The following is a 15,714-nucleotide window of genomic DNA, read 5'->3' on the forward strand; positions in this document are numbered from 1 at the left end:
AATCCATCAGAGTTATAGATATCAGAGAGACAAGATAGATATCAGAGACAAGATAGATAGATAGATAGATAGATAGATAGATAGATAGATATCAGAGAGACAAGATAGATAAATAGATAGGAGATAGATAGATAGGAGACAGATAGATAAATAGATAGATAGATAGATAGGAGATAGATAGATAGATAGATAGATAGATAGATAGGAGATAGATAGATAGATAGATAGGAGATAGATAGGTAGATAGATAGATAGGTGAATAGATAGATAGATAGATAGATAGATAGATAATATATAATAGATAGATAGATAGATAGATAGATAGATAGGAGATAGATAGATAGATAGATAGATAGATAGATATATAGATAGATAGATAGATAGATAGATAGATAGGAGATAGATAGATAGGAGACAGATAGATAAATAGATAGATAGATAGATAGGAGATAGATAGATAGATAGATAGATAGATAGATAGGAGATAGATAGATAGATAGATAGGAGATAGATAGGTAGATAGATAGATAGGTGAATAGATAGATAGATAGATAGATAGATAGATAGATAGATAGATAGATAGATAGATAAATAGATAGGCACACCTATAGGGGTCGTAGCGGTCATAGCTGCCACAGGGCTCATATATCAGATTACCCCCTCACATTAGGGTTGACCGCTTATGTCTATAAATTTTACGTAAAATGTAAAAATCTAAGAAGCAGAGAAGTAAGAGAAGGACGTGACCCACCATAGCTCCGGGGCTCCTCTCACTACATGACATGACCTTGCTGATGTTGGAGACAAGGAGGTAAAAATAGAGACGCTCTATAAAAGGACGAACTGTTACTATATGTTACAAAGTGTCCTTTAGAAAGTACATACTGATGTAGCAGAGCCAGTTCTGTCATTACAGCAATGAGTTCACACAAAACTACTCAATAACTGTTTTAGCTCTGTTATATCTGTATAAAATGTCCTTTCTGATAGATAGATAGATAGATAGATAGATAGATAGATAGATAGATAGATAGATAAGAGATAGATAGATAGATAGATAGATAGATAGATAGATAGGAGATAGATAGATAGATAGATAGATAGATAGGAGATAGATAGATAGATAGATAGATAGATAGATAGATAGATAGGAGATAGATAGATAGATAGATAGATAGATAGATAGATAGATAGATAGATAATAGATAGGAGATAGATAGATAGATAGATAGGAGATAGATAGGAGATAGATAGAAGATAGATAGATAGATAGATAGATAGATAGATAGATAGATAGATAGATAGGAGATAGATAGATAGATAATCTATCATTTACAGTGGTGCCTTGGATTAGGAGCATAATTCGTTCTGGGACGGCATTTATAATCCAAATCACACCCCAAAATAATGACTTATTATTCTGAATAACATGTAAAACAAACATTTAGAAAGCATTATAGCAGCAGTGTGTATGGCTGAGTGTAAGTGCAGGTACATTATAGCAGCAGTGTGTATAGCTGAGTGTAAGTGCAGGTACATTATAGCAGCAGTGTGTATAGCCGAGTGAAAGTGCAGGTACATTATAGCAGCAGTGTGTATGGCTGAGTGTAAGTGCAGGTACATTATAGCAGCAGTGTGTATAGCCGAGTGAAAGTGCAGGTACATTATAGCAGCAGTGTGTATGGCTGAGTGTAAGTGCAGGTACATTATAGCAGCAGTGTGTATAGCTGAGTGCGAGTGCAGGCACATTATAACAGCAGTGTGTATAGCTGAGTGTGAGTGCAGGCACATTATAACAGCAGTGTGTATAGCTGAGTGTGAGTGCAGGCACATTATAGAAGCAGTGTGTATGGCTAAGTGTAAGTGCAAGCACATTATAGCAGCAGTGTGTATGGCTGAGTGTAAGTGCAGGCACATTATAGCAGCCTTCTCCCATCTGCTTTTTCCTCTTGATAGTCTGCTCCCTCTGACTACGCTGGGCTTGTTTGTTGTCTGTAACCTGTGATTTTATCATACTATTGTAAGTTACTTTGTCCAGAATATTTGTTAATCTGACACCGATCTGATGATAAATTACTTATTTTCCAGTAGTAGGAGCTATAAACAGCACCTCTCAGTTTGGAGGACTCAGCTTGTCTACTCTTTATATTGACACACAGCTGATTTCAATAGGAGTTGTGTAATACTTCATATGACCTGTGGGGGTGCTGCAGAGGAATTTTAACCCTTTCTGCAGGTCCCTCCACAGATTGTGGCTGATCGATGGTGGTCTGAGCTGCAGGACGCTCTAATAGAAATGGATTTTCCACAGCAGAGAACTTGTATAACACATATAATATAGAGAATCTTACTTTGGCACAGTGATTGGGGTTGTTTTCTTCACCTGACTTTACCTTGTCTTATTATGAATGCACGACGCCATGGACGGGATAATGCTAAGGATTACATGGCTACAGCTCGGATATTCATCAATAATTCTGTATTTGGCTTTAGAGCTGGAATAGCTGGAGGGGCTCTTGCAGCAAGGACAGCGAGATAGTGAAGGTTTCATGTTCTACATACAGTAGCTGTGAGGGCTGGATATCAATGAGCAGCGGCCTGCCAGGATAACGCGCTGAGGCCATATCTGCTGCCAGGATAAGGTACAAGCAAAACATGGCCCCCGCTGATCCCCCACTGATCGCTGCTACTGGGAATTCTACAGTTTTATGTATATAATGTTTAGTCACTATAGAAATGGAAAGTTCTGGAAGTTTGTAATGGAGTTGTGTTTCATTTTGTCACTTTTCTCAGTACCTTGAATTACAAGTAAGGGTGCATGCACACTACAGAATTCCCGCGTATAACCCGCAGCGGATTCCGTCGCTCGTACCCGCAAGCAGCGGCACGCATCTCCGTCCGTGCCATAGACACTATGCTATGCACAGGCGGATTCCGCACTCCGCCAAAAGAATTGACATGTATTAAAAATTTACATATTTCATGTGGATACACTGCGCATGAGTAATACCGCCCCATATTTTGTCTATAAAAAGTTACCACAAAATAATAAAGGGGGCGCTTCCCCAACTTATGTTACTGATTCATACATCAGCTGTCTGTGTCTGTGATTTTAGGAGAAGTCCGGTGAAAATTTTTATTAAAGTATTTTATTGCCCCCCATAAGTTATACAAACTACCAATACATACTTATTATGGGAAATGCTTTTTTTTCCCCTGCACTTACTACTGCATCAAGGCTTCACTTCCTGGATAACATGGTGATGTCACTTCCTGGATAACATGGTGATGTCACAACCCGACTCCCAGAGCTGTGCGAGCTGCGGCTGCTGGAGCGGATGATGGCAGAGGGATGCTCAGTGTCCCTCCAGTGCCTTGTGTGTCCCCCTGCCATCCCCCTCTCCAGCAGCCACAGCCCGCACAGCTCTGGGAGTCGGGTCGTGACATCACCATGTTATCCAGGAAGTGACATCACCATGTTATCCAGGAAGTGACATCACCATGTTATCCAGGAAGTGACATCACCATGTTATCCAGGAAGTGACATCACCATGTTATCCAGGAAGTGAAGCCTTGATGCAACAGTAAGTGCAGGGAAAAAAAAGCACTTTATAGGCATTTTCCATAATAAGTGTATAATGGGGATTTGTATGACTTTCGGTAGCCAATACAATACTTTAATAAAAATTTTCTCCAGACTTCTCCTTTAAGTTGTAAGCAGAATTGCGGCTTCTAACTCTAATTAGGAACTATTCTATCCTGGGGAGTGTCTGGCTTCGTAAATTCAGGCAAAACAAAAGTTAAACTTATCAGTGCTTTAACTACCGAGGGCCTCATCCGGACATCTCCCGCCACTGGCGCACATCTTGATTACATGTGGCACTGGATGTTTTAGGACTGCTGCTGACCCCTGAAATAACCATCTTCACTGATAGTTGCTCCAGACAACCGGCACTTGTATCTGCAGGTACCAGCAGGTTTGCAGTCAACTGTCGTGTGGGCAGAGAGCTAACTGATTAACCTCTTCTTTACTGATACTGTGTTCTTTATTGCTACAGAACACCTCTCCTACCTTATTTTTATATAGGCGATAGATAGATAGATAGATAGATACCAAGATTGATAGGAAATAGATAGTCCACAAGAGAGCAGCTCTGCTAGGTGTCGTTGGTGCAGGCAAGTAGGAGATTCTGACTTGCTCTCCAATCAAATAATACACAGAGATCTTGTAGCACTCCGATAATCCATGAATCAGACGGTGTTTATTGTTCAATAGTTAAAGGACAACTCCCACAAAAATTTTTTTTTGCTCATTTAACACACATTACAAAGTTATATAACTTTGTAATGTGGTTAAATACCCGGCCTGGCCCCCTTCCCCCACTTTCGGACCCCCGACCCCCCACCCCGGAAGTTAAGGAATGTATACATTACCTATTACGATCGTCACGGTCCTCTTCTCCGGGGCGGCATCTGGTGACGACGACGTCAGAGCCGAGGGGCGGTCCGTGTCTTCTTCCTCCTCGGCATCTTCATGCAAAGTGAATGGGGATGAAAAGGCTGCTGGTGCACATGCGCACCAGCAGCCTTTTCATTGGCTGGAGCGCATCACATGGCTTCCAGCTTGCTCAGCCCTGATTGGCTGAGCTTGCTGGAAGCCATGTGATGCGCTCCAGCCAATGAAAAGGCTGCCGGTGCGCAAGCGCACTGGCAGCCTTTTCCATCCCCTGGACCCGGAAGTTGGAGACATCGCTGGATGGCGGAAGGCAGCGACGGAGAGGCGGACGGCGGGCGAATCGAGTGGCGATCGTCACCGGAGAGATGGTGAGTATAGTGTCTGTGTGTGTCTGTGTTTTTTTTTTTTTTTTGGGGTCCCGCGGGAGTTGTCCTTTAATTAATGAGCAATAAACACCGCCTGATTCGCGGATTATTGGAGTGCTACAAGATCTCTGTGTACTAGACATATAGATAGATAGGAGATAGATAGATGATAGATAATAGATAGATAGATAGATAGATAGATAGATAGATAGATAGGAGATAGATAGATAGATAAATAGATAGATAATAGATAGATAGATAGATAGATAGGAGATAGATAGATAGGAGATAGATAGATAGATAGATAGATAGATAGATGGATAGATGGATAGGAGATAGATAGATAGATAGGAGATAGATAGATAGATAGATAGGAGATAGATAATAGATAGATAATAGATAGATAGGAGATAGATAGATAGATAGATAAATAGATAGATAGATAGGAGATAGATAGATAGATAGATAGATAGATAGATAAATAGATAGATAATAGATAGATAGGAGATAGATAGATAGATAGATAGATAGATAGGAGATAGATAGATAAATAGATAGATAATAGATAGATAGATAGATAATAGATAGATAGATAGATAGATAGGAGATAGATAGATAGATAGATAGGAGATAGATAGATAGATAGATAGATAGATAGATAGATAGATAGATAGATAGGAGATAGATAGATAGATAGGAGATAGATAGATAATAGATAGATAGATAGGAGATAGATAGATATAAGTAAAGTCTATTAGTGCAGCACTCCTTTTTGTGCAAGTAGCTCGGTGCCTTCCAGCATGCACCCTTGCGACCACAGGTGCTGGAGTATACAAGTAGAAAAAGCCGTGGCACTCGAAATTCAGTGAAAAAATAAGTGCTTTTTATTTGCCCAAAACCGCAACGTTTCGACCTCGCTATGAGGTCTTTTTCAAGCAGTGTCAATGGTACATATGGCATATTGTGCATTTTATACACAGCAAACAGAGTCAAAATCAGTGGTTACAAATCATTAATCAGTGTGTTACAAATCATCAATTAGTGTATCACAGCAACGGCAAGTAAACAAAACACATAGGCAAAAAGTAGTGCATGATCGTGATAGGTACATCTCATGATCGGTGTAGTGTCCATGAAAAAAAGTCAAACGTGTACAGTGTATGAAATATAATAAAGTCCAAAAAAGTCCAATTTACAAGAGTACAGAAGGAATAACGAGGATCCTCACTCACCACGATGACAACCAGGGCCGCCGACAGGGCAGTACAACTGGTACTGCCGTATGGGGCCCGGACCCTAAGAGACATGAGGGGGGGGCCCGCCGGCCGCCGCCCCCCGTCCGCTACGCTAGGGGGGCCCGCACAGCCCCCCTTGCCACCTGTTTTTGAGCATCACGAGAAGCTGCGGCCGCGCAGCTTCTCGGGATGCACTGATCGCTTTCATGTTCCGCCCGCACATTGAGCGCGCGGAACATTAAAGCGATCAGAATACAGGAGCAGGACCTGTCAGCGTCCTCCTCCTGTATTCCCTCCCATAGGCTGCCGACACTTCATACCAGCAGCCTATGGGAGGCCGGGCCGTGACCTCTCCGGCAGGCGTGAGGATGTGACGTCATCACGTCTGCCAGAAGTCCCGTCCCTGCGGCGCGCAAGATGGAGCCAGAAGAGGAGGAGGAGAGCTGCTGCCTGCAGCCACAGCGCGGATTAGGTGAGTAGGATGTTTGTTTTTTTAGGGGCACCTCTGGGGGCATTAATAGTGTATGGGGGCACCTCTGGGGGCATTATTAGTGTATGGGGGCACCTCTGGGGGCATTATTAGTTCATGGGAGCACCTCTGGGGCCATTATTAGTATATGGGGGCACCTCTGGGGGCATTATTAGTGTATGGGGGCACCTCTGGGGGCATTATTAGTGTATGGGGGTACCTCTGGGGGCATTATTAGTATATAAGGCACCTCTGGGGGCATTATTAGTGTATGGGGGCACCTCTGGGGGCATTATTAGTATATGGGGGCACCTCTGGGGGCATTATTATCTCATGGGGGCACCTCTGGGGGCATTATTAGTTCATGGGGGCACCTCTGGGGGCATTATTAGTATATGGGGGCACCTCTGGGGGCATTATTAGTTCATGGGGGCACCTCTGGGGGCATTATTAGTTCATGGGGGCACCTTTGGGGGCATTATTAGCTCATGGGGGCACCTCTGGGGGCATTATTAGCTCATGGGGGCACCTCTGGGGGCATTTTTAGTATATGGGGGCACCTCTGGGGGCATTATTAGTTCATAAGGGCACCTCTGGGGGCATTATTAGTATATGGGGGCACCTCTGGGGGCATTATTAGTTCATAAGGGCACCTCTGGGGGCATTATTAGTATATGGGGGCACCTCTGGGGGCATTATTAGCTCATGGGGGCACCTCTGGGGGCATTATTAGTATATGGGGGCACCTCTGGGGGCATTATTAGCTCATGGGGGCATTATTAGTATATGGGGGCACCTCTGGGGGCATTATTAGTTCATGGGGGCACCTCTGGGGGCATTATTAACTCATGGGGGCATCTCTGGGGGCATTATTAGTGTATGGGGGTACCTCTAGGGGCATTATTAGTTCATGGAGGCCAACTCTGGGGGCATAATTAGCTCATGAGGGCACCTCTGGGGGCATTATTAGTATATGGGGGCATTATTAGCTCATGGGGGCATCTCTGGGGGCATTATTAGTGTATGGGGGTACCTCTAGGGGCATTATTAGCTCATGGGGGTACCTCTGGGGGCATTATTAGTTCATGGGGGCCACCTCTAGGGGCATTATTAGCTCATGGGGGCACAGCAGGGAATCCTACATACAGGGGGCACAGCAGGGGATCCTACATGCAGGGGGCACAGCAGGGGATCCTACATACAGGGGGCATCCCACATTCCTACTCGCTTTACTGCACATAACACCAAACAGCGCAGTTACTATGGGAGCCTACAGGGGGGAGAAAGGAAAGGAAGCTGCTAGAAATGTGCGGAGCCTAAATTGTTTGTCTCGCAGGTTCTGAAAAGATGAAGCATATCTGGAAGGAATCATCATGGAGGTCTGGGCCGGATGGAGAGGAAAAGGGAAAGTGACGCCTCAAAGAAGATAAAAAAAAGACGTCACCTGTGAGTCACTGTATGACACTTTTCTTATTTTGTAGAACATCATTTAGTAGGGGCGCCCCGAGGTGACAGCTACTACATTATCTGTACTCAGAGATATCACTGTGTTATCTGTGGTGTTACATAGGACTGCAGGTGACATCTACATTATCTGTACTCAGAGATATCACTGTTTTATCTGTGCTGTTACATAGGACTGCAGGTGACTACTACATTATCTGTACTCAGAGGGATATCACTGTGTTATCTGTGCTGTTACATAGGACTGCAGGTGACATCTACTACATGATCTATACTCAGAGATATCACTGTGTTATCTGTGCTGTTACATAGGACTGCAGGTGAAATCTACTACATTATCTGTACTCAGAGATACCACTGTGTTATGTGGTGTTACATAGGACTGCAGGTGATATCAGGTGATTTCTCCAGGTTGCAGAAGTTCAAACTTCATCGTGCCCTGGTGTGCTGGTGTCTGTATACATGTGTGCTGGTGTCTGTATGTGTGTATACATGTGTGCTGGTGTCTGTATGTGTGTATACATGTGTGCTGGTGTCTGTGTGTGAGATCAATTCTAGAGAACTGGCTCATATATCCCATTTTCCCCAGTGGCTTAAAATGTAACCTCTGTTATACAGTTATAAAATTGTAGAACCTAAATGTGAACAAGGTGCAATTCAAATAGACACTTACTTGTATAGCTGCCTCTTGTGCTCTGTATGCAGTGCATTATATTCACCCCTGCAACGTACAATTTATAGCGTGTCTACAAGCCCAGCGGGTCTCATTATGATGGAGACTAAAACATATACAAGAGTGGGGTAGGGGTTCCCCTGTATTCAGAATGCTGTTGAGTGCTAGGCAATGCCCCATCTGGGATTATTGAATTTCGAGGGTCTATGCAGAGCAGGATAAAGACACCTCTGCTGCACAAACAGGATCTCCTAGAAAGCATTCTCACCGCCATGTATTCGCTATCACTGGCTTGGGTGAGCTAAACTAGTCTGCCTGGGGGCTGTGTGATTTGTATATGCTCACTAACACGGAACAGCCTCATTATATTAGCCTTATCAACATATTCTATGTTAGTGAGCATACCGGGGGGGGGGGGGGGGGGGATATTGGTGAACATATACAAATCAAACAGCCCCCCAGACCCATTAAAATTCAATAACCCCAAACGGGGCATTGCCTAGTAATCAACAGCATTCTGAATACAGGGGAACCCCTACCCCACTCTTGTATAAGTTTTAGTCTCCATCATAATGAGCCCCGCTGGGCTTGTAGACACGCTATAAATTGTACGTTGCAGGGGTGAATATAATGCACTGCATACAGAGCACAAGAGGCAGCTATACAAGTAAGTGTCTGTATGATGACATTTAAATTGCACCTTGTTCACATTTAGTTTCTACAATTTTATAACTGTATAACAGAGGTTACATTTTAAGCCACTGGGAAAAATGGGGTATATGAGCCAGTTCTCTAGAATTGATCTGAACCAAATTATACCTCCCAGCAAGGCGTGGGGCGAACACACTTTTTTTTTTTTTTATTAATGTGGGGGCCCAGACACTTTGGTTGTATGGGGCCCCAAAATTCCTGATAGCGGCCCTGATGACAACTTCGCCCCGTGTTAGGAGTAGTTAGCGTGGTGGATGACAGAGAGCTCATGCGCAGTAGGCAACCAATGTCGGATTAACTCTTTCTGCGTAGGTACACTGACTCGAATGGGAAATAAAGTATCTATGTAGATTCAATATATGGTACACTGTATGCTGCATCCATTTACACGGCGAGTGTATAAACACCCAGACGGCTATCCTGAGACATTACCACCATACTTCTCCATATTTTAGGCTGTCAGGAAACAATTGATCTTGGGCTGCTTCGGAAAAAGCCACACACAAAAATCACTCGGTGTTCAGAGACTCCTTATTCACGGCACCGTGCATCACGGTGTCCCTTCCACTAAATCCATGGCATCCCACACTTGGATTTTCTGGTCTTCGTCCCGGCCGCCATTTTAACCATGTGGACGCTGTTGCAGTGATTCCAAAAACGCATAGAAAATGCATGAGTACTGCTGAATGTGAATAGCGGCAAACAGCCAAAAAGTTCTCAAATGGGCAGGGTCATCGTGTGGTGAAGTCTCCTCGATTCCACAGAAAAATGCTTGATATTCTGAAAAAATAAACATAGGTAAGTATATAGTAGGTAAGTATATAGTAAAACTGATTATAAGCCATATATACACATGGTACAACAACAAGGAGGAGAGGAAAGATGCAATCTATTGGGGGAAAAAAGGAAATAGTAATTATAGAGGCTGAGAATGATATTAAAAAATGATTTACAAAATCGGGGAGAGATATTAAAGTCTACGTTTAGACCATTGGGTTTGAGACTATTCAGTTCAAAAATCCAAAAAAGTTCTCTCCTTTTCAATTGAGTCACTCTATCGACACCTCTGATTGGGGGGGGGGGGGGGTAATGTGTATCATAAAAATGACACGGAGGTCCTGTTCCTGATGGTTGAATTAAACAAAATGTTTAGGCACTGGTAAATCTAATTTATTTTTTCGTATTGTGTATCTGTGCTGTGTGAGGCGAGTCTTGACATCTAGTGAAGTTTCACCAACGTACAATAGTTGGCATGGGCACAGGATGATATATATAACCCAGTCTGTATCACGTGTGATATGTTCTTTTATCTGGTACCTCTTTTTTGTTGTAGGATGTGTAAAAGTATCACTTTTAATCACATGTTTACAGTTAATGCACCTTCTGCAAGGGAAGCATCCAGGCTTTAATGGGCCTAGTAATAGTTGTGATGGTTGTGGTGAGGAGACACTGGCATGGACTAGATGATCTCTGAGGTTAGGGGCTCTTTTGTAGGATAGAATGGGTCTACTTTGAAAACTAGCAATTTCTGGAAACCCCCTCTCCAAGACCCCCCAATGTTTTTGTATTATCTTAGCAATACTACCACTCATGCCGTTGTATTGTGTGACAAAGCCGTCTGGGTGTTTATACACTCGCCGTGTAAATGGATGCAGCATACAGTGTACCATATATTGAATCTACATAGATAATTTATTTCCCATTCGAGTCAGTGTACCTACGCAGAAAGAGTTAATCCGACATTGGTTGCCTACTGCGCATGAGCTCTCTGTCATCCACCACGCTAACTACTCCTAACACGGGGCGAAGTTGTCATCATGGTGAGTGAGGATCCTAGTTATTCCTTCTGTACTCTTGTAAATTGGACTTTTTTGGACTTTATTATATTTCATACACTGTACACGTTTGATAGTGACTTTTTTTCATGGACACTACACCGATCATGAGATGTACCTATCACGATCATGCACTACTTTTTGCCTATGTGTTTTGTTTACTTGCCGTTGCTGTGATACACTAATTGATGATTTGTAACACACTGATTAATGATTTGTAACCACTGATTTTGACTCTGTTTGCTGTGTATAAAATGCACAATATGCCATATGTACCATTGACACTGCTTGAAAAAGACCTCATAGCGAGGTTAAAACGTTGCGGTTTTGGGCAAATAAAAAGCACTTATTTTTTCACTTAATTTCGAGTGCCACGGCTTTTTCTACTTAGATAGATAGATAGATAGATAGGAGATAGATAGATAGATGGATAGATAGATAGGAGATAGATAGATATAGATAGATAGATAGATAGGAGATAGATGTTAGATAGATAGATAGATAGATAGATAGATAGGAGATAGATAGGAGATAGATAGATAGATAGATAGATAGATAGATAATAGATAGATAGATAGATAATAGATAGATAGATAGATAGACAGATAGATAGATAGATAGATAGATAGATAGATAGATAGATAGGACATAGATAGATAGATAGATAGATAGATAGATAGGAGATCGATCGATAGATAGATAGATAGATAGATAGATAGGAGATAGATAGATAGGAGATAGATAGATAGGAGATAGATAGATAGATAGGAGATCGATAGATAGATAGATAGATAGATAGATAGATAGATAGGAGATAGATAGATAGATAGATAGATAGGAGATAGATAGATAGATAGATAGATGACCAGGTGTTGCTGGCTCAGTATATAGATATTAGAGAAGTTGCTGGCACTTTGCACTGTGATAGACCCAGGAAATCCTCCACTTCCTGCAAAGTTCCAGAAGGAATTTTAATAAGCGTTTTAGACATGAAAGAAGCGGAGGTCTTTGTAGACAGAACTTTCATCTGGCGGGTGCGGAGCCGGCACTTTATTTATACACATTATCTGCGACTCTCCTCAGAAGTCATCCAGACCTCATGTGCTACCTTTATTTTTAGGATCAGGAAACATCATCACATCCCCATGGTGGAAACATAATGAACTCTACAAATAACATTAATATACTAGGAGAGATCTGTGCACCATTGATTTAAGGGAGGAGGCCTTTGATGTTGGGTCTAAGGAGGTAATGTGTCTCTTTGAGGAGACTGTGAAGCTTGTGTAGGGAGTATTATAGGCCATGCAATGCTCCCTGGGAAACAAATATGCAAATCAGCTTTACTACAGAAGGAAAAGAGCTTGCCCTCTAGTGCAGTCAGTGTCCTCTTGGTATCCACAGAACAGCTCCATACTGATGGCGGACACTTCCTTATGGATTAGATTCTGGCTTGACTGATAGTCCTCAGTTGTGTGTCACAGGCTTTTATAGGTTGGAACTTTGATTTATAGGGTAGATACATCCAATAGATGGCGCAAGAGCGCAAGTTCTCCTCCTATTAGGAAAGCTAATTTGGATACTTCTTCCAGGAAGCATTGCCAGCTCAGCCCTCTCCCCAAGAAAAAACATCACTCCATCAAGTCTATATAATATAGTATTATAGGGCAGGAAAATCATCCGTAGACACCTTCATTTTGGTCAGGGTTGGGGTGTAAGATTAATTGTTGTTTGCACTCGATCAATGTTCTTTGTGAGACAAATGTACCATAGACAGCAATTACAGCATCGAGTACTAATATTTTTAATAATTCTGATATTTCTGGATGCAGCAATCTTAATTATGTTTGTTTGTTTCACAAAATGTTTACTGAATAGAAAAAGGTTTTTTTTTACCATTGTAATTACTGGGGTGTTGTTTTTTCTAAAAGCCGATCTATATTCAAGATGGCACCGTCCAAGAAACTACATTTCCCAACATGCATCTCCCTGATTGGTCCGTTTGCGTACTCACCCCCTTAGCTTTCTTTCCTGCCCACTTCTGTCATTACTATTGCACAGTAACACAACAAAGGGAATTAATCCCAAGTAGATGCCTATATATAACTAGTGGTTAAATTTTAACTTCTAATTTTTACAATTCAAAATATATAACAAAGGCGCTCAACAAAAAAATGGTGACTTTAAAAGCCTATTGTCGCCTGTGTCTCCTGTGTGTTTTAAATAATCATAGTGTTATGTAGCCATTTGACTATAATCTATTATTTGCTGTCAATGGTCATGTTCTCATAGCCATGAGATACAATTAAAAGAAAAAATGAACCCCTAATAATGTAGAGCAATTTCCCCCGATTACAGGAGTACCCCACATGTGGACACAAAGTGCAAAGCCGATGCACAGAAAGCCTCCAAAGGGAAGGAGTGCAATTTGGATTTTGGAAGCTAAATTTGAAGGACGAAGGCCATGTCGGGTTCGCAGAGCCCTTGTGCTGCCAACACATTGGAAACGCCCCACAAGTGACCCCATTATGAAAACTACACCCCTCAAGGAATGTAACAAGGGGTATAGTGAGCACATGGACCCCACTAGTGACAGGCACAATGCGCCGTGAAAATGAAAAATTTAATTTTTTTACACTAAAATGTGGTCTAGCCTTAAATTTTTCATGTCCACAAGGGGTTAAAAGAAAAAAAAAAAACTTGTAGAGCAATTTCCTCCGAGTACAAAAATACCCTACATGGGGACATATTGTGCCATGATGGCGCTGGACACGCCTCCAAAGGGAAGGAGCGCAATTTGGATTTTGGGCGCTGGATTTGGCCAGAATGGAGGACAAAGGCCATGTCGGCTTCGCAGAGCCCCCGTGCTGCCAAAACATTGGAAACCCCCACAAGTGACCCCATTATGGAAACTACACCCTTCAAGGAATGTAATAAGGGGTATAGTGGGCGTTTGGACCCCACTGGTGACAGGCACAATGTGCCGTGAAAATGAAAAATTAAATTCTTTACACTAAAATGTTGATGTAACATTGAATTTTTCATGTTTACAAGGGGTTAAAAGAAAAAATGAACCCCTAATCATGTAGAGCAATTTCCCCCTATTGCAGGAGTACCCCACATGTGGTCAAAAGGTGCAAAGCCGGCGCACAGAAAGCCTCCAAAGGGAAGGAGCGCAATTTGGATTTTGGAAGCTGGATTTGGCCAGGATGGAGGACAAAGGGATCGGAGAGCCCCCGTGCTGCCAACACATTGTAAACCCCCCACAAGTGAACCCAACAAACTCAGGAATCTGTGGCTCCTACGTGTCAGGGACTGGGCTCCAGGTGGGGTCACTTAAGGGGGCTTCCTGGGGCGGCGCCTTGGGGGCTTGTCATCACTAAATGATGATGACGATGAGGAAGAAAAGGAAGGAAGAAGGAACGAGGGATCTTCCTCTTCTCCCTCACTGGTTGTCTCAGTATCAGAGGCAATCAAAGCGTATGCCTTCTCAGCCGATAACAACCTGTGGGCCATTTTTTTGTTTTTTTTCTGCATGTATTTAAGTTAACCTCCCGGCAGCCGGAGCATACATTACCTCTTCCCCACTCCAGTTTGCTTCGGGGCTCCCGGCGTCTGCTCAACCAGTGTGCTAACCCGCCGAAGCCACTGACTGGCTGAGCAGGACGTCCTGCCCCTAGAGGACTTCTAGTATAAGTGCACTGATCTCTCATTGAGATCTATGCTGCATATCATAGATCAATGAGATAGGCACTTTGCTTCTGGCTGCTGCAGCCGGAAGCAATCGAGTGGCAAGCCGGGATCAGCGCCATTGCGGCGCTGAGCCCGGACCGAAGAGGATGTGGGGATCACCCCCGAGGAGCGATTCACCCCACTAGACACCAGAGATGGCTGCATTCAAGTAATCGGATGCAGCTGTCAACTTTGACAGCTGCATCCGATTACTTTATTAGCGGGCACGGCGATCAGACCGTGCCCGCTAATAGATGCGGTCCCTGGCTACGAGCTGCACCCGGGACCGCGGCGGTTAAGCGCGGCCCCGCTCTGAACACATGGAGGCGGCCCTGGACGTACGGTTAAGGGGTTAAAGTGTCACTATCGTTTACATTTTTTTTTTTTTTGCAGAAATCAATAACACAGGCGATTTTAAGAAACTTTGTAATTGGGTTTATTAGCCGTAAAATGCATTTTTATCATGAAAAAGCAGTTTGAAGCTCTCCTCCCTGTCTTCATGGTTTTCTATGGAGAGGGGAGGGGTGGAGGGAGATGAGGCACCAAAACAGGACAAGAGTTAATTTACAGCTACATTACCGGGCTCTCCCCTCTGAAGTCAGCAGTGACCTCTCTGACCTCTAAATACTGGCTTTCACACAGTACCCGCTGTATAATCCTTTGTTCTCAGCTCTCTGCTGGCAACTAATCTCCCTCCTCCCCCCTCCATAGATAAGACAGGGCACAACTGATGTAAAAGAGTTGAGATTTCCTGATAATGAGCAATGAATGAGAGAG

At 43.0% G+C, this 15,714-nt stretch overlaps 1 protein-coding gene across 2 annotated transcripts in view; it reads right to left on the minus strand.

The window, feature by feature from the left end:
• The window catches only part of ILDR2 (immunoglobulin like domain containing receptor 2), a 275,290-nt gene that overhangs the window by 240,808 nt on the left and 18,768 nt on the right, over positions 1–15,714 (minus strand). The gene's annotated exons all lie outside the window — the stretch shown is intronic.

Source organism: Dendropsophus ebraccatus, chromosome 11 (genome assembly GCF_027789765.1).
Source record: "Dendropsophus ebraccatus isolate aDenEbr1 chromosome 11, aDenEbr1.pat, whole genome shotgun sequence".
Classification (NCBI taxonomy): Eukaryota; Metazoa; Chordata; class Amphibia; order Anura; family Hylidae; genus Dendropsophus; species Dendropsophus ebraccatus.